Raw genomic sequence first — 22779 nt, 5'->3', positions numbered from 1 at the left:
AGACTACTATAAAATTAGTAGCTTTCTGTTCCGAGTATAAGAGTTGGCCATTTTGTATTCATATGTAGCTCCCTTTCAGGCTTGTTTCAGATGGGACAAAAATCCATACCTTTGGAGCCATAGGGTGCATATTTCCCTTAGGCTTTCTGTCCAAACTTTTCTCCATCAAAACCAGAACTAATCTTGCACCTCTCTCTCCCAGAGCATAATGTTTCCCTGCCAGAGGAAATGGGCAAGATGCATTTTAGATAAGAGAGAGAAGTGCAAGGAGCCAAAAGCAGAAACCAAGCACAGATCCTAAATCTCTCCCTCATCCCATCCATTTGCCACATTCGGAAAAGCACGTTGCCATTCGCTTCAGTTGATGCTATTCACACATTTCAAGGAAGTACAATATGGCATCACTCTTCCCTCTGTCCTGGGTGAGTGCCATCCTTTGAAATGAATGGAGTAATTTGCCCCTCAGTGACTCCCGTTCTTTGACATGTGCTTGCAGTGGAGTCAGAATGACCCATATTGTTGCCAGATGCAGAAAAGCACCCTTGATCCCAAGCCAGCTATCAACAGTTCTGTATGCTGGATTCTGCAAGCTGATTAGTATTCCAATAAAACTTAGTATGTCCCCTTAAGGTGACAGCTTTAAGATTATCTTTTGTTTGCACGTAAAAGCATGTCCTTTTCCCTCTTTTGCTGGATTGTCCTGGGCTGCCACTTCTTCCCCAAACACGACTTGCTAGTGCTTCTTTCTCTTGCAAGCATTGACTGAGATCCCTCTGGCTGCAGTGTTTACAAAAAACAGGTGTTCATTTTTCTTCAGAGCAGAATTTTAATCAAGTGTTGCTCTTTCTTTCTTTCTTTTAGTCCAAAAGTAATTGAGCAATCAATTTAATTAAGGTGCCTGGGTCCAAACAGAGCTTATTTCTAGAAAGCCCCTTCAGCTTCTTTAATCAGTGACGGCAAAGCTAAAAGAAAAAGTCCAACGTTTCTCTCCATTACTCTTTATTCATTTACAAAGGACAAAGATCTCATATCACATAATAAAAAGAACCATTGAGTTCAAGGACTTCTGCAACTGGCACGCTGCAGCACAAAAGTTTTCAGAATCAAAAGTACTATCATTGACACAGAATAAATATTTCTCTAGATAGCGTTATCAATCAGGTCTTTCCCATAATCTGATATAAAGGAGTATCTCATAGCCACCAAACACAATAAGATTAATGAAATTGGAGATGGGGAACATATGGGGTCTTGCATCTAATCCATGTCTATTCAAGTCTCTGAGCTAAGCTACATCTGTTGATCAATATTCCGTCGTCGTAAACTCTGCCTGTTGCAACTGCCACAGAATTTATATCATTAGGGACTCCTGTGCCGGAGTTCTTTTGAAGAGACTCTCTAGAGACACAGAAAGTCAGTCCCCCTCCAAAAACAGTTCTGGAAACAAGAGAGCATACAGTTTAGTTACCTCTTCCCACACTTATTAACTTTAAATATGCTCCTATCGTTAAGGTGGTTGAAGAGCAGGAAAAGGATAGGTTCTTTCAACTCTTCCAAGGAAGATTTAAAGAAAACCCCAAGAGTGTGATTCCCAAAGATGTAATAACTGAGATCCCAGGTTGGGCTTGATACATTTTGCTGTATGATGGAAAGGACAAAATTGCCTCCCCTGCATTCTAAGTACATTAACCAGCCAGCTGAATCTTACTTCAGTACTGGTGAGAATAAGACAGTGACCTCCCACTGCACCTGAGAGAAACAGGACATATTGGGGGGGGGAGCAGGATAGGCAATACAACACACACCCCTGTTCTCCAACATGCTGGGCATGTTTCCAGAAGGAAAGACATCATGCCCAGAAGATAATACAAACAGTTTCCAAAAGGTGTACCAGTGAAATAACAGCTGCAAACAAATACCGTGGTACCTCTGGTTACACACTTAATTCGTCCCGGACGTCTGTTCTTAACCTGAAACCGTTCTTATCCTGAGGTACCACTTTAGCTAATGGGGCCTCCCGCCGCCACGCAATTTCTGCTCTCATCCTTTTTTTAATTTATATTTTTATTGGTTTACAAATACAAAAAAAGAAAACAAAGTTGTACATTCAAACTTCTTAATTACCTCTTAATTCCATTCTTTTGACTTCCCTCAATTTGTCTGAACTTCCTTCATTTTATAACTTTTAACACAATCCTACTTATTGTTAATTATTCTGGTAGCTTCAATTCATTATTTATACTTATTATTAGATTTTCACATCACAGAGCTTCCTTAAAGCTTACAAACGTAATCTGGTTATCACTTAGTTTTTGCAAATATTGAATAAACTTCTCCCAATCTTCTGTAAATCTTTGATCGCGTCGATTCCGAATCCTTCCTGTCATTCTGTCCAATTCTGCATAGTCCATCATTTTGGCTCTCTAATCTTCTATCGTAGGCATCTCCTCTTGTTTCCATTTCTGGGCCATCAATATTCTTGCTGCAGTCACTGCATATAAAAATAACTTCTTCTCTTTCTTGTTTATCTCATTCCCTGTAATACCAAGTAAAAACGCTTCTGGTTTCTTAGTAAATGTGTATTTCAACATTTTCTTCAATTCATTATAAATCATTTACCAGAAGCATTTTACCTTCTTACACTCCCACCACATATGAAAGAAAGTGCCTTCCTTTACTTTACATTTCCAACATTTGTTACTTATCTTATACATTTTTGCTAACTTTACGGGGGTTATATACCATCGATACATCATCTTCATAACATTTTCTTTTATAGCAGTACATGCAGTGAATCTTAAACCATCTTTCCACAGTCTTTCCCATTCCTCCATTTGTATATTATGTCCTATATCTTTGGCCCAATCAATCATCACTGATTTTACCTCCTCATCCTTCGTATACCATTCCAGCAATATCTTATACATTTTTGCTAAGATCTTACAGTCATTATTTAATATGTCAGTCTGAAATTTGGATTCTTTATCAGCAAAGTCCCTTTCATTTAAATCTTTTCTAAACATCTCATTAATTTGAAAAAAATGCAGCCAGTCATTCACATAATTCTTAACTTCTTCAAATGGTCTCATTTTCCATTTTCCTTCACTTTTACATATCAATTTCTCATATGTTACCCAACCCCCTGTCATATTGACTTTCTTCACGCTTATCGCTTCCAGCGGTGATAACCAATAAGGAGTTTTTTGTTCCAACAGATTTTTGTATCTTTCCCATACTTCAATCAAGGACCTTCTTATAATATGATTTTCAAAACCTTTGTGGACCCGTTTCTTATCATACCACAAATACGCGTGCCACCCAAATCTATTATCAAAACCTTCTAAGTCTAACACATCCGTATCTTGTAATTTTATCCATTCCTTTAACCAACAGAGGCAAGATGCTTCATAATATAATTTCAGGTCTGGCAGGGCGAAGCCTCCTCTTTCTTTTGCATCTGTTAAAATCTTAAATTTTATCCTCGGCTTCTTACCCTGCCAGATATACCTTGAAATTTGTCTTTGCCAGTTTTTAAAAATTGCTGCCCCCTTGATTACTGGAACTGTTTGGAATAAAAATAACATCTTCGGTAGCACATTCATTTTTATCGTTGTAATTCTTCCCCAAAAAGAAAGTTTCATTCTTCCCCATACCTCAAGGTCCCTTTTAATCTTATTCCATGTTGGAACATAATTGTTCTGAAACAAGTCAATACTCCTAGGGGTTAACCAAACCCCTAAATATTTTACTTTCTTAACCACTTCTATCTCAGTTTGCTGCTGTAGTCTATTAACTAACTCCTGGTCAGTATTTTTAGTAATTGCTTTGGTGTTTTTTCTTATTCAACATAAATCCTGCCAATTGTCCAAACTTATCAATTTCTTTCAATACTTCTGATACTGTATTCATAGGATCTTCCAAGATGCTCTCATCCTGAGGTAAAGTTCTTAACCCGAAGTATTACTTCTGGGTTAGCGGAGTCTGTAACCCAAAGTGTTTGTAACCCGAGGTGTTTGTAACCTGAGGTACCACTGTATTTGCAAAAAGTGAACTCCAGAAAAATATCCAAATGTAGTTTGGCTATGAGGAATTAAAAAGAAATCTTAAAATGTATTCTAAAAACCAATAGAGAAGGGGCCATACATATCTCCCATAAGGGTAAGGACCTCTATCACCTGATGTCATTTGGCAGGGGCACTCAGAGCAGGGTCTCAGACAAAGATATTAAAAACCACATTGGTGTATGCGAGAAAGTGATATTTCAAGTAACCCAAGGCTTAAATTTAGATATTTATAGATGAAAACTGGCTCTTAATATTGGGCCCAGAAACAGACTGGAAGACAGAACATCTAAGAACCTGGTGGGATTTTTTAATGACTCTTGTAAGAAATCTCTAAGAAAATAACTTGTACAAAGAAATCCAGAGTAAATGGCAAACCTCCTAGATCTTTTCTCATAGCTAGGGACTTGGGTGTGTATGTTCTCCATTTAAATGAAGCTTTCCATTTGCCATCCATGCTTCTGCAACATTTATTCCCTGTAGCAAAAGCAGTGGCTAAAGACATTCTCATTTAGTGGTAGCTGATGGAGAGATCATCCCTCAATTTTCCACAAGGTTGTCATAATCTGCCATCATAAGATTCCGATCTCATTTTTAAAAGAAAAAGGGAAACGGGAAAGAAAATTGATTTAGTGTCACTGCTTCATCCCACATTGGGTTTTGCTAGCTGCCTTAAGTATGCTAAGGAAAGGTGGGATATAAACAAATACCTGTTAGGAAAATGCTAAATGAGTGAGCAAAACCGAACTGCCAGACAACTTGATTCAAAATGTTCCTTTTCTTTTTAATTTTGACACCAAAGATACCTTCTATGCTCCCTTCTCTATGCTGTGCAACAGATATATGTTAGGAGTAAATAGCTCAAAATTAGACAAATCATTAAAAATATATATCACAACATGTGATTGTGAACGTCTGCAAAGCTTACATTGCAGAATGAACATCGTTCTGATGCTCTAAATTGGAAGAGTTGCCTGTTCTGGTAACAGAAAGACAGTAATGGATACTTTTAGGCAAACTACATCATGATGGAGATACATTCTGGAACTGTGTTCCCTTGGATTCCCACTCCACAACACAACCAATTAGGGCCATGGAAAAGACAAGGAAAAGGTTATTGTAGGAAATCTTAATGTTCTGAGGTAGATATCCCTGTGTGGCAGTATTAATGAATCTCAACTGTTTCCAATTATGGGCCCTCCCTATGAAATATTTCCATCCAGTCCAGCACAATAGCCTCAAGATTTTCATACACACAACCTCCCTTCCTGCTCCTTCTAGGCCACTGGCATTTAGTATCTTTCATCACACTCCCGTTGCCTCTTAAATCTGCCACAAAGGCCGCTTTATTGAGTGTGAGTGGCTGAAAGGATGCTTCAGCAATGGGAGGATGTCAGCAAAGGTGATGGCATCAGTGGGTCCCTTCTCCTACCAAAGAAATAAAATATGCTGTGGGGTTTCAAGGGCCACTGATAAATTGGTGTTCAGAGGTGAGTTGTAACACAGAACATGCAAGCTGAAAATAGGTGAGGGATAAATGATGAAGATACAAATCTCAGTAGTGGATCGGTTCATATAGAGTAGAACGGTGCAAAGGACTGTCTTTTTTGAGGTAGCATTCAAATACATCCTACTGGCTTTGATGATTTCAGAGAAATTTATTTCTCTGACAAGAAACCCATGTTACCAGTGAGGTAAAATGATCTTTAAGGAAGTCTATGACTGTGCTCTAGCACTTCCCTGCAGAGAGTTCAGCTGGACTATTACCACATGGTAGCAAACATTCAAGGAAAGTAACCTGCAAACAGTTGTTTTGTTTATAGTTTCAGCAACTTTACTCATATGAACAAATTTGCTGACAAGGATCTAACTTTCTGCAGTCACTCAATAATGTTGATAGCAAATTGGTTGTATTGCTGTTTCCCCCTCATCCTCTCTGTGTAACTAGAGAGCGTTTTTGTACAGTAAACTCTAGCTAGGACTTGTAGTTTAAGGAAGAGGAATTAATTTGCCACCCTATATGACATGCCCTCTCAAGTACTACCAGGCCCAGAGTTCTTTAGTCCCTGCTGACATTTCCTTTGAGGAGGCAGGAGAGAACCAACAAGCTAGTCTTCTCTCAAGACAGCAGGAGAGAAGGACTAGAACCGTAGTAAATCAGAGACGTTGAAATTCCAGGGATAACAATAATCAAATGCTGGGAGGATTTACAGTTACATGTGAGTAAAGGAGCTGCGCCTCTGGTCTTCAGAGTGCATTGACCAGATCCTGCAGATCCTGCTCTTCTGTTTTTTCAGTGTAAACCCTTTGTGGGCAGCGTTTCAAAACAAATAATAATAATAATAATAATAATAATAATAATAATAATAATAATAATTACAGTGGTGCCCCGCAAGACGAATGCCTCGCAAGATGGAAAACTCGCTAGACGAAAGGGTTTTCCGTTTTGGAGGTGCTTTGCAAAACGAATCTCCTATGGGCTTGCTTCGCAAGACGACAATATCTTGTGAGTTCCTGCGGGGTTTTTTTCCTTCCCCCCCCCCCTTTTTCTAAGCCGCTAAGCCACTTGTCAGCTGATCCGATAAGCCGCTAAAAGCTGCTAAAAGCCGCTAATAGCGCTAATCCTCTAATCCGTCAATGGGCTTGCTTCGCAAGATGAAAAAACCGCTAGACGAAGAGAATCACAGAACGGATTCTTTTCGTCTTGCGAGGCACCACTGTAATACACCCCTGCCACCACCTCTTTAATTTTCTACCCTCGGGCAGGAGATATAGAAGTATAATCAGCCGTACCAACAGGCTAAAAAATAGCTTTTATCTGTGGGCTGTTAGGCTGTTGAACGGAAAATAACATAGTGAAATTGACTTGCGAGCTGGTGTGTTGTTCGATAAGAGATTGAGTGTTTGTGGGGGAAGGGAGGCTCATTTAATTTCATTGTACACAGGTTGTACAATGACAATAAAGGTATTATTATTATTATTACTATTAAATGTATGCTATTCATTATTAAATTTGTTTCTGTGAGGTGTAGTGATGGCCACCAACTTTAAAAGAGGATTGGACAAATTCATGGAGGATAAAGGCTTTCAGTGGCCATGTACCACCTCCACTGTCAAAGTCAGTATGCCAAGTCAAGATCTTTCTTGAGGCTTCTCATAGGCACCTGGTTGACCGCTGTGAGAACAGGATGCTGGACTAGATGGATTTTTTGCCTGATCCACAAGGGTTTTTACTGGCTTCAAGCAGCAATGCCACTGTCCCTTCTAAATCTCCACCATAAAGCTAGCCACCAGGGATGGGGGCAGAGGCAAACATCATTCATGGCCTTTGTAAAAGGAGGGTTAGTAACCTTATCTGCTAGCACTGGCAACTTAGAACCACCAGGCTTCCCCTGACATCCTACTTTCCTCTCAGACTTCCTTTGTTGTCCCTTTTCATCTCATCCATGATAGATTTCCCCTGTGTCTGCAGGTCAGACATCTTGATTAACCCACAATTTCCTAAGTGTGCCTTCCCTTTGTCTCACACGCGGATGAACTCTACTGTAGATTGTCCTGAATTTGGGGATCTTGGAGGTTTCGGTGTGAATAAATGACTTGGCACCTCCAGCACCTCACATTTATTCCACATGGTAGAAACTTTAAATAGTTTTTTCTTGCCGCAGCAACATGTGCTAGGCTGAATCAAAGGCAATGAAAAATCCATTATTTTACTTCACCTTGCCAAAAGACGCTTTGCTATAATGGGAAACATTTCCCCCAATCAGCTGCCCGCATTCTCTGATATAATTACAACTTCTCACATTTTTCCCCCTTTTGTTGTATTTGTTAGTTACCTCATTATTCCTCGCATAATAAACCTAGATGGTTTCCTGAAATGGGATTTCAGAAGTATCGCTGGTCCACTTTTGCAAGTTTCGAGTCGCATTCTTGCTCTTTCAGTCCTTTTGGATTCTGTTTTGATTAATAAGTGCCCTGTCCTCGTTTAAACGCATTAAAACACTCACCTCTTCTGATTAGCACAGCCTGCCATGCAAATCCTTTGTGTTGCACTTTCTAATGATTGATACTGCATTACAGTCAGACGCAAATGTATGCCTACTCTTTTCTGTCGAGCTCATTTTGCCTTTGACGGTCAGCCTCTCGTACGCATTCAGTGTCAAGTGCTGGTGAGCGAAGGAGCCGCAGAGAAGTGCCTCCATTCCTCGTCTCGCCTCTCTCGCCTCTTTTTAATCTGCTCGAAGGTGTTGCGGATTTGGCCCTTTTCAAGTTGGAGGCAGAGCCACAGGTAATTATCTGCAGCTGGATTTGAAAACACTTGTCAGGCAAAAGAATCCTTTGCCTGGCGAGGCTGCCATTTTGACAACCGGGGAAGAGGCAGAACATTTGCTTTACATGCTGAAGGTCCCAGGCTCAATGCTTGACATCTCCCAAGTAGGACGGCGAAAGACACACACACACCCCCCGTTTGAAACTCTGATGCCAATCAGAATAAATAGTGCTGAGCTTGGTGCACTTGGTTTGACCCAGTCTTCATGTCTAGCTTTCCTAACCAGCAGAGCATAACTTATGCCTGGGACAAAAGGACATACAGCAGTTGTTGTAAAGTAGTGTCACCCACAGACAGGGGATATAACAGGGCTCTCTAGGCCGATATGGCGATAAGTCCTTCACTAATGCCCCTTTTCCCACATTCAGAAGAGGCTGCTTTACAAATGTGCCCCCGCAACACCTTAGCAAGATGTGGAAATACCCTGGATATCTCGTAACCCCGTGTAAAATTAAGTAGGGTGAAGCAGGATTGTTATTTGTGGTGCTGAGGCTCAAGTGATGAAGTTCTGAAGGTTCAAATTCTCACTTAGCCATGGGAGTAACTGGGAGACTGGGAGAGTGATTAAGGTAAGGATGCTTCCAAACCACCCTCCCTGCTCTGCAAGTAATATGCCTGTCTTCTTCGCCCCAAGATGACTATCTGCAATCAATGTGTGGTACAGATCCATGTGGATCTTGGTTCTTGTAAACAGTTCAACACTTTTCTCCCATTAAAATGCCTGGAGATGAACTGCTCTTTCATCTGGCATTTGATAGGCAAATGCACTTCCAAGTTCTCGGTTGGATGGAGATTTTTCAAGTTCAGCCCTAATTTATTTATCTTAAATCCGGCAATGTACTGTAATTTTACAATAAAAGCCTCCCAATCAAAGCTTACCTTATCCAGAGGTAATTAATACAAAGATTGTTGAATTAAAGATGTGAGTCTTGACACTTTGGCAGGGGGTAAGGGACATGGTCTCAAAGGCCCAAATTATGCCTGAAACAGACCAATTAACACCATGTATCTTCTTTTATGTTAACTTCAATTAAGGTTTCTTAAAATTTTTGAAGTTATTTTCTTCTTTACAGTCTCAGAATGTCAGAAATGTACATCAAAGAAAAACGCTTCAGTGCGAACACCATAGGTAACGCTCATTTGCACACAAATCTGCATATTGCAAAGGAGTTCAGAGCCCATTTTGCATGTATTATTGCAAGATGTGAGTCGACGAATTAAAGGACTTAAAGATAACAACCATACAAAGGAAAGAGTGCACCTACTTGTGTTTACAGAATGAACTTTGAAAAAAGGAAAGTAGTCATTATCTCTACACAGGAATATACATGGAAATTATATTCAAATGGCATTTTGGACACCTGTGTGGTTTAAACACTTTTGAGAAATTTGTAAAGTTCATTTAAAGGGAACTTCCATCTATACTGCAGACTTAAACTGGGTTAATAGCCTTCCTATCTCAAGAGGAGATCTCCCCTGTGAGCGACAGATGAAACTACAATTCCCAAGATGCATTGGGGGAAATTACGACAAACTGCTTAAAAAAACCTATATAAATTAGTAGTGTAGGTATGCTTTCTGAGATCATCAGTCACTGCTCTTAAGAGAATCGTCTTTGGTCCAACAAGAATTTTATCCATACAAAACGCTTTTAAAACAAAATTGATGCTCAATGACTCCTGTTAACAATGAAGGTCAACAACAGGAGTGTCACATATCATCATTCAATAAAGGAAAGCAGGACTTGGCAAGTTTATACTAACTTTTACACCTATATTGCTACTGCTTCCTATTAGCCAGCTCACAAAAATTACTAATCACGCAATTCAGCCAGCTTGCCAAAAAGGGAAAAAGCTAAATCAGCTAAAATTGCGAGAGCTCGGCTTCTATCTGTTGAAACTCATTTTTTGAGATGTCAATCTTTTTCTGCAAGACCAACTGTGATAAACCTGATCTTTGATCAACAGTTCTTAAAACACTGGATCTTGGCCAGAATCCATCTGTTGCTCAGCCCAGGCTCCGATTCGTACTGCCATGAAACTTCTGAAGAACTGTAAATGCCAATGGAAAGGTGTTAAGCTCATAAGCATTACCATCTAAATCTTCCTATCTTTCCAGCTGAGCTAAGCAAAAGGTTAAATGCTCCCCATGGAGCTTAAAAAGGTAAAGGTAAAGGTACCCCTGCTCGTTACGGGCCAGTCTTGACAGACTCTGGGGTTTGTGCGCCCATCTCACTCTATAGGCCGTGGGCCAGCGCTGTCCGGAGACACTTCCGGGTCACGTGGCCAGCGTGACAAAGCTGCATCTGGCGAGCCAGCGCAGCACACAGAACGCCGTTTACCTTCCCGCTGGTAAGCGGTACCTATTTATCTACTTGCACCCGGGGGTGCTTTCGAACTGCTAGGTTGGCAGGCGCTGGGACCGAGCAGCGGGAGCGCACCCCGCCGCGGGGATTCGAACCGCCGACCTGACGATCGGCAAGCCCTAGGCGCTGAGGCTTTTACCCACAGCGCCACCCGCGTCCCCCCCATGGAGCTTACCCTTCCAAAAAAAAAGACACCATTCAGGAATCACTGTTTCCGTGTATTAGGACAATCCAATCCGTTTTAGAGGGAGAGGGTGAAATTCCGAACCGGAACAAAGGGAATGCGCCAAATCCTTTAGATCTGGGTCAGGAAAACGTTGCTGCCCATATTCAAATGTCCATAGGTTACAATAATCTTTGGAGGCTCTGCTTTTGGTCCCATGTACAAAAGAGGTATGGTTGGGGGTGGAGACAGACTCAAAAAGGGCCTTCACTGCAGCAACACCCTGGCTATAGAATTTCATAGTAGTAGTAAATTTCATAGTTTAACTCCATACGTCAACTACCTTTCATTTGTCTTGAACCTCCTGCTCATGTAGCCCTCTCCTTTTCTCACAAGGGGAACAATACAAATGTATTATTAGGAGTGTTCTGGTGAATATCTGCATATGAGCACTGATTGCACAGCATGACTTGAACCTTTCTCTCCTGGGGAGCTCATGCCACCTTTCTTGCCTTCTACTGCTAGATTATGGTGATACCTGGGCATTATAATAGTTGTATGGTCCCAGTTGTTTTCCTTGGCTTTTTAGAGCTGCCTGCACACACTGGAGCCCAGGAGTTTGTGTCTTTATTGTTCTCTTTCCGATTGCCCTAGTAGTGCATTGTATGTAGAGGGTGCATGAAGGTGGATGGTATCAGGTGTTGATTGGCCATTGGTGTATATTGATTGATGCCTCACTTTCATGGCTTATCTGAAGGCAGTGTGCAAAACTGTCTGTTCGGCTTAGCAGCTAGCTCAGTATAAGATTGCACCATAGCTAGTGTCAGTGTAGCATCGCTGCAGTGACCATCAGCTTGGGGAACAATAACATTGCCCTGCCATCTAATAATTCTGTCAGATTCTTAATCAGCGGGGAAGGGTTGCTGCCTTTTTATTATTGTACAATACCTAGTGTTATATTTAACTGTTTGAGAGTATCATAACCAACCATTGTTTTCAGCATAGTAGAATCTGTGAGTAGTGATGGGGAAGAAATTTTATTCCAGTCTTATTTGAAACCGAATCCATCAAATCTATCCTTTCCAAAACAATATACAAACCGAAACACAGCTAACATTTAATATTTGCACTTAACCTGAATTTTGTTATGCACTTCACCAATTAATGCTTGCAAACATGCATATATTTGGGGGAAGTGTACATAAAAATGAATATACTTGTGAAAATAACACACTAACCTGCATTATATTAAAGAAAATTGCTCGCAAAACTGTGTACATTGGTCAAAACTGCATATTAGGAGAAATTTGCACAAAGGTACTGATGAATTTTTGTGATTTTTTTTTTTAACCCGCAAATTGTAAAATGTGGGGAACTGAAAATGAATGGAAAAAATGAAAAACTGAGAGAACTGAAATCAACAGATCCTTCCTAATCCTAACCCCTGCTTTTTGTAGTTATTTTTGAACAACTCGCTTGCCCATAAGATCTGAGGATCATCTAAAACTTTTAGATAACTGGAAGCTCATTTTAAAAAGGAGTGTTGTTTACATATGATTACAGACTGACAAGGAAATACCTTTGAGACTCATACCAAATGCAAGACGATCAGGACACCAAGACAGCTAAAGATCAGGTAAGTGGAAACATACTAAACACCATTTGTTTTGCACATCGGTGTTCATATAAAGCTAATAGAATTAAACAATCATTTCCTTGTCAGGTGCTTCCTCCAGCTGAAATTTTGAATTTTGACCTGAGGAATAGTTGCAGGCGCAGACCTTCAGTGCAATGTTTGTCATTAATACACACCTTTTCTTCGGATGGGGTTTATGGGCCTGTCAACATCAGCAACCGTGTGTGTGTGTGTGTGTGTGTGTGTGTGTGTGTGTGTATGTGTGTGTGCATCACATGTGCTCACCTCTGAGATCTGCAAGTTTCATTCTTAACTCACCGAGAAAATGGGACATGACACTCAGCACTATGGGACATTCAATCATTTCTGACCCACTTGCACACTTGGCTTGTCAAGGCCAGGCGGATGAGGGATCAGCCAGTTTTTAACATTATTGCACACTGTGCTGGGAGTAAGAGAGGGTTTATTATGTCTTTACTTTAAGGAGAGGGGAATGTGGCTGTAAAACAGGAAAGAGTGGGGGAAAGCTCAAGCAGATTAAATGGTTATTAATGAATATATGAGGAGGTGAGGAAAGCCTTGTGGACTAATTGCCCGTCTCGTCAAGCACCCTGTTTTCATCAGCCCAGGGCTTCAGGGAGGCCCACAAGCAGGGCACAAAGACAAGAGGCCTCCCCCATCATTTGCCCCCCAGCAAAATGGCATTCAGAGTCACAAAATTCAAGCTTTAAAAAGGTTAGACAAATTAATGGAGGATAAGGCTACCAATGGCTACTAGACATAATGGCTATATTCTGCTTCCACTGTTGGAGGCAATAGGCTTCTGAATACCCGTTGTTGGGCATTCTCAGGTGGGATTGCTTTCGTGTTCTGCTTGTAGGCTTTGCATAAGCATCTGGTTGGCCACTTTGAGAACAGGATACTGGGCCAGGTGTGTCTTTGGCGAGCCTTGTTCTTCTTTTATTCCTATAATGGCCTCTGAACTTGGTGGTTGCAATTCGCTATCATGGCTAATCGCCATTTATCAACCTCTGCTCCATGAATTAGGCCATCTAAGCCAGTGGACATGACCATATATATTATGAGTTAGTTAACTGCTGGCTTGATTAAGTACTGCCTTTTCCCTTGCCAGAATCTATTGTCCCATTAAACTTTAATTAGTTTAATGCTTATCAAATGTCCAGTGCGCTTCCGAAGCGACAATGTCCCATTACAGCAGAGCTTTTCGCACAGCGGCTCAAGAAGGGCTGGAGAGTCAGCATCTTTTCAATAAAGGAATCTTGGAGCAAGCGGTTTGGAACTCAAATAAAAGGTTTATTTACACAAAACAAAAAACTGGTGAAGAATCACACATTTCAGCAAACACGCCCCAAAAGAAAAGGAAGGGGGAAGGGGGCGGCAAACACACGAGTGAGTTGACTATTTATACAAACTCACATTCCTGGAAGCCTAACTACCTCCAGCTGCTCAGTGATTAGAGCGTCTTGATTAGAGCTTCTTAACCCTTTAATACCAACACCCCCTCTCGCTCGTAACACTGAGCTGTAACAACCTTAATTCAAATTTAAACCTGAACAGAAACATTTATGAGATTGCGGACTCAAAGCTTTTGTAAAACCATCTGCGAGATTTTCTTGGCTTGGACAATACTTTAGTTCAATTAAACCTTGTTTTACACTTTGGCATACATTTTGATAACGGATATCCAAATGTTTTGTGTGTGCCTTGAATTGACCTGATTTAGCTAGTTTAATACAAGGTTGATTGTCTTCCCACACTCTGATAGGTAGGGAACATTCTCCAAACAATTCTTGTACCAGTTGCTTATAAAATTCCAGTTCTCTACATACATCTGATAATGCATTGAACTCAGATTCAGTTGAACTTAAAGCTATAAGTGATTGTTTTCTTGATCTCCAACCAATTAGTGCATTTCCAAATTTTATCGCCATTCCTGACACTGATTTTCTATCTGGTCCAGCATCTGCCCAACTGCTGTCGGCCCAACATTCAAGTTGTGTGCTGCCCTCTGCTGATAGTTTTAAGCGAAACCTTTTGGTAGTTTGGAGATACCTTAAAACTCTTTTTACTCCTTGCCAAGCATGCATTGATGGTTTTTCAGCTTGTCTACACAGCATGTTGACAGCATATGTTATATCGGGCCGAGTCCACTGTGCAATGTGGAGTAGACTGCCTATCGCTGACTGATAAACCCCGGGATTACAGAACTCTGTCTGTTGCTCAGTTTGAGCATCCTTTGTGTAACTTAACTCCATTGGGGTTTTAACACCAGCACAGTTGTCCATTTTAAACCTTTCCAGCAACTGCTGGATCTTAGCTTCTTGGCTGAGCCAATAGTTCCCATCTTCATCTTGCTGAATTTTAACTCCTAGATAAACAGATACATTGCCTAGTGATTTTATCTGAAACCTTTCTCCAAGCTTTGTGGCAAATTGTTGTGCAAGTTTATCGTCCTTTCCACTGTATAATAAATCGTCAACAAATATCAAGACTGCTTCTTGTTCACATCCCGAGCCTTTTAGATAAAGACACGCATCTGCTGCGCTCTTTCTGAACCCCATGCTCTCTAGAGCATCGTTTAAGCAGGAATTCCAATTACGGGCGGACTGTTTCAACCCATAAATGGATTTGTGTAGGCGCCAGACCTGGTTTGGCTTGTCTCCTTCAAAACCTGGTGGTGGCGTAATATAGACTTCCTCCTGTAAGTCTGCATTTAAATAAGCCACATTGACATCAAAATGAAACAGCTTATTTCCCTTCTTAGCTGAAGAGGCTAAAAGCATTCTTAATGACTCCGATCTTGAAGTAGGGGCATAAATTTGAGAATAGTGAACTCCTTTGCGCTGTGAAAACCCTTTTGCAACTAGTCGGGCTTTATATTGCAACTCCTCAGTAGTTGTGGGCTTTAAACGATATACCCATCGACAACCTACAGCTTGTTGGCCTTTTGGAAGCTCTTTACTTGTAAACACACCGAGAGACTTCATTGAAGCCATCTCCTTTTCCATTGCTTCCTGCCACTTTGCGGCTTCTGAGCTTGGAAGCTGTTGTACCTCTACATAGCTATCTGGTTCACACTGTGCCATATTTACGTATACACTTGTCACCTTAAACCGCTCTGGCGGCTTGCCCTTTGTGGCACGTTTTGACCTGCGCAATTGCTCCTCTTGTGCCCCCTCTGACCGTTGGCTGTCAGAATCTGTCTCAGACTTTATGTCTGGACGTGCCTCTAGGGATAAAGACCTCCGTTTAGATACCTCCCTTGGGCTTGGTGTTGCAGGCGACCTGCTTCGCTTTTGCTGTCTGCTAGGCCTAATGACTGGCGATGTTGGAACACTTTTAGATTCTGGCTTTTCTACCTTAGGAGAAGAACCTTGTGCCTGGTCAGAATCTGCATCTGAACCATGTGCACCATCCCCTTCTGGCTCATTATCCTCTGGACTTTCTTTCTCAGCATAAATGCCTAAATCATCTCTCAAAATGTCAGGGTTAGCATGTAAGTGAGTCCATCCGGATTGCTCACAAAATTCAGCGTTCCTACTGAGGACCACTCTTGTAGTATCCCCATCTGGGTTCACGAACCTCCAAGATTTGGCATGTGGTTCGTACCCACAAAAGATGAGTTTCCTAGCCCTTGGACTTCCCTTTTTCCTTAACGCTTTTGGGATAAGTACATAGGCTTGAGATCCAAACACCCGAAAGTAATTAACCCGAAAGTAATTTTTACGTTCGGCCACGCCTCCTTCTTGGGGGGAATAAGGTGTAGACAGACGATGCTTAATTCCCTTTTTCTTAAAGAAATTCTGCAACACAGACCCGGTAAATTCTGACCCTCTGTCTGTTTGAAAAGCAAGTACTCTAGTACCGAATTCAAGTTCTACTGCATGAACCCAATTTTTAACTGTTTCTGCAGTATCTGCTTTTGTTTTGAGAGGAAAAAACCATGTAACCTTTGTTTTGTCATCTGAGAGACACAGTGCATACCTCGAACCTCCCATGCTAACAACAGGCATTGGGCCACATAGGTCCATATGCACAAGTTGGAATACTTTGTCAGATTTCCTATTTGAACTGGGATAGCTGCATCTATGAACCTTCACCCTTTTGCATGCAGTACAATCCAAATACTTAGTACATTTGTTCAATTTGCACCCTTCTGATAATTCAGGTTGTCTTTTAACCTACTGAAAATTAATATGTCCCAAACGGCGATGCCATAAATGAACACAAGAATTATGGGTAGGCGAGTTCACACAACCAGCATGAACCTGTTCAACTTCATCTGGACTTGTCTCAAAATAATATAACCCATCTCTGCATTCCACTTGCAAAAGAGATACGTTATTCTTTGAAATAGTGCAAACCCCATTTTCAAACACAGTTTTAAACCCATTTCTATCAAGTTCTGACACAGACAAAATACACCCCTTCATTCCCTTTAGCACGTAGGCATCAATTTCTGTTTGCAAACACTTCAAAAACACTGTGCCTACAGTCTCTAAGGAACGTTTAGTTGAATCTGCCATTGTCACAACTTTAAGGGTTTGCAAATGTCTGCAATTCTGCAAACGGACACTAGATGGCGCCACCAGGTGGTGAGATGCACCACTGTCGATCAACCAGCGTAGATTGCTGCCTTGGCCATGCCCTTGCATCAACGCCATTGCTGAAGCCATGTGCTGTGTGCTGTGGGAGTAGCCATGACCTCCTCCTCTTCTTCGACGTCCCCTGGAACTCCTAGTCTGGTAACTAGGGGTAACGGCCTTGGTGCTGTCTTGACCAGGTTCACGTGTACAATTCCTGATTAAATGGGAAGAGGAACCACAGCGAAAACAGTGTCTAGCTGCAAAAGCATTTACTGTGTTCTCAAACTCAGCATCCCCACTCTTAGGCACAGCATAACTCCCCTTTGAAGACAAACCTCTTTCTCTTTGCCTTTTATCCTGTTCATCTGCAAGTCGAGAAGAAATGTATTCAAGGGTTAATTCAGTTGAAGGCATAGCTTCCAAAGTTAAAGCTAGAGTCTCATAGCTTTTATCAAGAGAAGACAACAAAATATATGACTGCTGCTCCATAGAGAAAGGAATGCCCAGCTGTCTTAGTTGATTAAAGGCAGACACCATTTTGGCAATATGTTCTTTCACACACGCTCCCGGTTGGAGACGTAAATCAAACAAACATCTTGTAGCATGGATCTTGGCCCCCGCAGTGTTTCTGGAATTTAACCGCTGCAGAACCGTCCAGACCTCATGCGTGTTCTTTAACTCAGAAACATAAGGCATTTGCTCTGGTCCCACTGCCAAAACTAGTAGACCTTGGGCTTTCCTGTCGCGTTTCTGAAAAACTGCCTCTGCTGCTTTGTCTTCTGCAGACGCGTCTGCAGCTGCCTGTAAAGGCGGTGCTTCAGTACAACTCCACAACTCTTTTGCTTGCAACCAAACCCTTACTCTAGCCTTCCAGTCTTGCCAATTTTTCCCATTGAGTCGCGTAAAGGGGACAGTAAAACTTTCCTGGGACTCTGCCATCCTCCCTAGGGCTTAGGAACGATACTCACAGACCTGTAGACCGTCTCCCAGCTGCTGAGGTGGCTCCTCGAGGAATAAGGCGTCTTCCAGCGAGTACAAACTGCGCAGTGCCTCTTTAAAACTTTTCCTAGGCACGTCGCAGGACTCAAGCTGCTTTGAAGGCTTTCGTTGTCGGCAACCGCTTCTGTCTTCGCTCCAGTCCTTGCATAAATCACTCTTAACTGCACTCCTTATCTCCTTCTTGACGTACAAACATCCATAACCTGTCCCATTAAACTTTAATTAGTTTAATGCTTATCAAATGTCCAGTGCGCTTCCGAAGCGACAATGTCCCATTACAGCAGAGCTTTTCGCACAGCGGCTCAAGAAGGGCTGGAGAGTCAGCATCTTTTCAATAAAGGAATCTTGGAGCAAGCGGTTTGGAACTCAAATAAAAGGTTTATTTACACAAAACAAAAAACTGGTGAAGAATCACACATTTCAGCAAACACGCCCCAAAAGAAAGGGAAGGGGGAAGGGGGCGGCAAACACACGAGTGAATTGACTATTTATACAAACTCACATTCCTGGAAGCCTAACTACCTCCAGCTGCTCAGTGATTAGAGCGTCTTGATTAGAGCTTCTTAACCCTTTAATACCAACATCTATTAGCCCTCATCTTCGTGGGATGACCTTGAGAAGAAGTCAAAGTCTGGCTTTACCACTTATTCCATCTTATTCATAAATACAGAATCAGGTCCCTTTCCCCTTAAAACTTAAGGAGCCTCAGATGCTTCGCCTTTTCTTTGTACAGATAGTGTCTAAGCCACTGGATGATTTGGGCTCCCCTTTTCTGTACCCTTCCATAAATAAAGCACCTTGTTTAAGATGCCGCAAACTGGATTATACACAGTATTCCAAATATAGCCACCCCATAGATTTATATAAAGGCATTTTCACACTAGACATTTTAGTTACAGTCCCTTTACCAGTAATGGTAAATAGAAGAATGTGACCTTTTCAGTATTGCCATATCCTGATTTAATGTTCTCATTGATTTCCCCAGTGCAATTATTTACACAGAATCTCATTTGCCATATTGCCAATCTCCCTGCCAGACATTCAAACAGCAGCCACTGTGTAGCATGCCTAAGGGGAGGAGCTATAGTTTAGTTTTAGGGAGTTGTAGAAGGGACTGTAGCACTTAAATAATAGTATTCAGTGGCCTGCTTTACATGTAATGCTAACTGTGGTTTATTAAACTATGGCCTAGCAGCATATGCAAACCCACCCAGCGGCTTAACTAAGCTTTCTTAATTATGGTTTATGATTGCTAGTTAACCAAAGTCTGAAGCTGGTCCATAAACCTTAGTTCATGTTAACCACAACTTAGTGTTACATGTGTACCTCCTTAACTTTGTTTACGGATCCAGCATTGACCCCAAGGTTATAGAGCGAAAGGCAGCAAAAAGTTCAAACTGCTCTCATGGCTCGGCTGCTCTCACTGGTGCCTTTTAACTATTCTGTGATGTAATAAACCAAGGTTTCCGTGATTAGCCATGGTTTATATGCAAATCCAGCCAGTGTTGTCTATTCAGAACCATACCATCACAGGCACCTACAATTTATAGGATTTTTCTTGAGCTTCCCTGATATGCATCATAATCTTCAACTCTTCCCTGATTCAGAGTAAACTAGTTAAGTGTAGATGATGGTGATGATTTATTAAAGCTTCTGGATGTGCAGTTAACAATTTTTTCAATAAAAATTCAGATTAAAAAAACCCAGAAACCCAATGACACTCAAGTGTGCTTATATCCAGAAGTTTTTCTTCCTGCATTTCTGCTTGTGTGCTACAACACAAGTGGAACTCAGGAGGCTCATGTGTAGATGTGCTCTTGGCAAATCCTTAGCATAAAATAAAGACATAGCAGCCTCAGGTCTTGAGATGTTTCAAAGTTAAAAGAGGTCCTGGTGTTATGCTCCTGTTCTTGCATCATTTCACCTGCCCATTCTGCTCTGTATTCTATGATAAGGGGAGACCAGAGTGGATGGCATTTTTAAGGCAATAGCACCTCTCAGCTGATTCAATGCTTTCAAGTGGACTTTGAGTGAACCAAGTCCATGCTTTCCTGGGGAAGTCAAAGTCCTCTCTCTGTGTGCGGTGCGTATTTCACAGAAATGTAAACCTTTTATACTTTGTCTTAGCTTTCCAGATTGTCAAGACTTAAGGTGCACAGTGCTGCAAGATATAAGGCACTGTAAAACCTTGAAAGTAAATTTTCAACACCTGGCTGCTGATCCCTATTATGTTACCTTTACAAGCTATTTCCTCCCTGTAGACAAATGCCTCTTTTTTCCAGCATGAAGGACTGATTTGATTTTAGCCACTTGAACAACCAAAGGCTTAGTCACTGGAAGCAGCCTGGATGCTTTAAGAATACAGAAAGTCTCCCTTTTCGTGCAATGCAAAGTCTGGGTGCAATGCAAGATTTTTTCCACCTCCCTGAAGAAAATGTTTTCAGTTCAGAGACAAACCAGAGAACACTGCAATCTGCAATCACTGCCAGCATTAATAATTTTCCACCTCACAACTGGAATTAGTGAGATGAAACTAAAATAGGAAGAATGTAGAGACCACTTTCAGAAGGCAACTGGGGATATTTCTAAAAGATTGTTGTGTGTGTGTGTGTGTCAGTTAAGACCACCCACGTTGCAAATTATATCTATTTAATCCTGCAAGCTCAACTCAGAAATGTGTTCTACTGTATTCAACTTCATCAACAGAAGTTGCATTGAACATTACGGTAGAGTAAGATTATGATAATTTTGCAAAACAGATATGTTCTTTTTTCCGCCTTCCCCTGCTCATTCAAGTTTACAGCCTTTTCATGCAGGGACTGAATTATGGTGTGTTTGATGCTTTGCACCGCTAACATTATGATCTTGGGAATCATTTTATCAATGGGAAACTAGCAAAACAAGTACTGAAATTGTACTCTTAGGAATCTGATTTCTATGTAGCATAACACTGCATGAGTATAGCATCTTATCAGTAAATACTAGTAAAAATAAGAAGCCCACAATATGTGAAAAATGGAATGTGAACAGGAAACATTGTGTCTCAAGCTACAGTAAACTCATCAGAGAAGGATAGTGGAAGGATCTTATTCAAAAATATGGTTAACTCCTGCAAATGCTTAAAGTATACATTTTAATAAATTCCATTTTTCACACATTGCAGACTTATTCTTTTCTGACCTTTCACATGACATGCAAAGAGCAGGTGGTTTTTTGTGAGATAGAGAGAGAGAGGGAGAGAAATAGATTTTCTATACAACCATTTGCTTTAATAATCCTGCACAAAATTCATGGTTTCAATCTTTTAATGTATCCCAGGGAACCTCAGCCCATTTGCAAAGATCATATTACGGGAAACACAAATATTAATTGTAAAAGAAAGTCGGAGTGTTTAATGAATATGTGAAGTAGTATTGGATTGTGGGGAACTTCAGGCAGAAAAGGAAGCTCACAGGCTAAGTTTTATTTTGCCGATACTTTGAGATTCATCTGAAATATCAAAACTCATGCCTTTAAAATATTGCTAAAAACTCCAAATGAGACAAATACAGACATCCATTAACTAAGGAGTTATTTAAAATCCAAAAGAATGTGCTTTTGTGATATTGTTATCCTTTCTTTTTGTAGGCTAGGAACATTTGATTTTGTATACCAATTAAAGACAACAGACCAAATTCTGCATAGAGGGGGATTGAACTCCATTGACTAATTATGTTTTGGGTTTCAGCCCTTACATTTAGCATTATCGCATCTGCACAAAATGAGCATATATTGTTAGATCAAGAAGAAGGTGTTTAGCATTATGATTTATGAATCTTGATCTATGAAGCTGTGTCTATCAGACTGACATAATGCAGAACCACTTACTTATTCTTTGCACTCACACTGTATTCTTTAGCTATAATTAATTTAGAGTTAATTTGTGCTTTCTTTTTGTTGTTCACTTGTGCACTGAGAAGAAATGCATTTTAAACAGCTGTTGCCCATTTGGTCCAAGTCAAACAAATGCAAAACAATACCTTTAACTAGACCAAGTTCTATTGCTATAGAAGCTTTAGAAATCATGCAGAATTCTTCACCCCACAGGATGTTACAAGAGTTTTTTTTTTTATATATAAAATTTTTTATTGCGTTTCTTTCCATAGGTTAACAAATTTGTTTACACAGCAACATGCAAGAAACATTTTTTTTTTTTTTACATATGAAGAAAAGTAAAGAGAAAGAAGAAAAAGTTAAGATACTTTCGTAGCGTCCTTCGACGGCTCATTTTTGGACCTCCTCGCATCCTCTCAGCATTGCATTCATTATTCTAACCAGTTCAGCAATTTGTTATCTTGTTTCCCATCTTATTATACCTTTAAATTTATTATGTTACCAATTTCGAAAATTTGTAATTTAGTTTTAACACTCTTAATAAACATAATATTTTGTTTCTAATTTGTCTCGTTTTTTTCCATCAGTACTTACTTTATCATTTACATAAAATAAATTGCAGAAGCATGACGTTTCTTAATCGTGCACAATCTTAACATTCAAACAACTTATAATGTTTTTGCAAATAGTCCTTAAATTTTTTCCAGTCCTCCTCCATTGTTTCTTCGCTCAGATCTCGAATTCT

At 40.6% G+C, this 22779-nt stretch overlaps 3 long non-coding RNA genes across 4 annotated transcripts in view; 1 reads left to right on the top strand and 2 right to left on the bottom strand.

The window, feature by feature from the left end:
* The window catches only part of LOC308588628, a 39782-nt gene extending 18203 nt beyond the window's left edge, over window positions 1-21579 (top strand). Inside the window, exons 1-3 of one of the 2 annotated variants that reach the window (XR_014008837.1) lie at window positions 7203-8349; window positions 12483-12555; window positions 20444-21579. This is a non-coding gene — a long non-coding RNA (uncharacterized lncRNA). Of the gene's footprint in view, window positions 1-7202; window positions 8350-12482; window positions 12556-20443 lie in introns of those variants that run through there. The other variant, XR_014008836.1, reaches the window with a different exon arrangement.
* On the bottom strand, window positions 10-5143 carry LOC308588643. Its single transcript, XR_014008855.1, has 2 exons — window positions 4990-5143; window positions 10-216 (listed from the first exon to the last, which is right to left on the bottom strand). It is a non-coding gene; the product is annotated as an uncharacterized lncRNA (long non-coding RNA).
* LOC308588640 lies at window positions 4359-4982 on the bottom strand. Its single transcript, XR_014008851.1, has 2 exons — window positions 4772-4982; window positions 4359-4648 (listed from the first exon to the last, which is right to left on the bottom strand). It is a non-coding gene; the product is annotated as an uncharacterized lncRNA (long non-coding RNA).
* Window positions 21580-22779: the final 1200 nt, after the last annotated feature.

Source organism: Podarcis bocagei, assembly GCF_964188305.1.
Source record: "Podarcis bocagei genome assembly, chromosome: 6".
In the NCBI taxonomy this organism is placed as follows: Eukaryota; Metazoa; Chordata; class Lepidosauria; order Squamata; family Lacertidae; genus Podarcis; species Podarcis bocagei.
The sequence above is the reverse complement of the archived record's forward strand: the minus strand, read 5'-3'. Positions and strand labels throughout refer to the sequence as shown.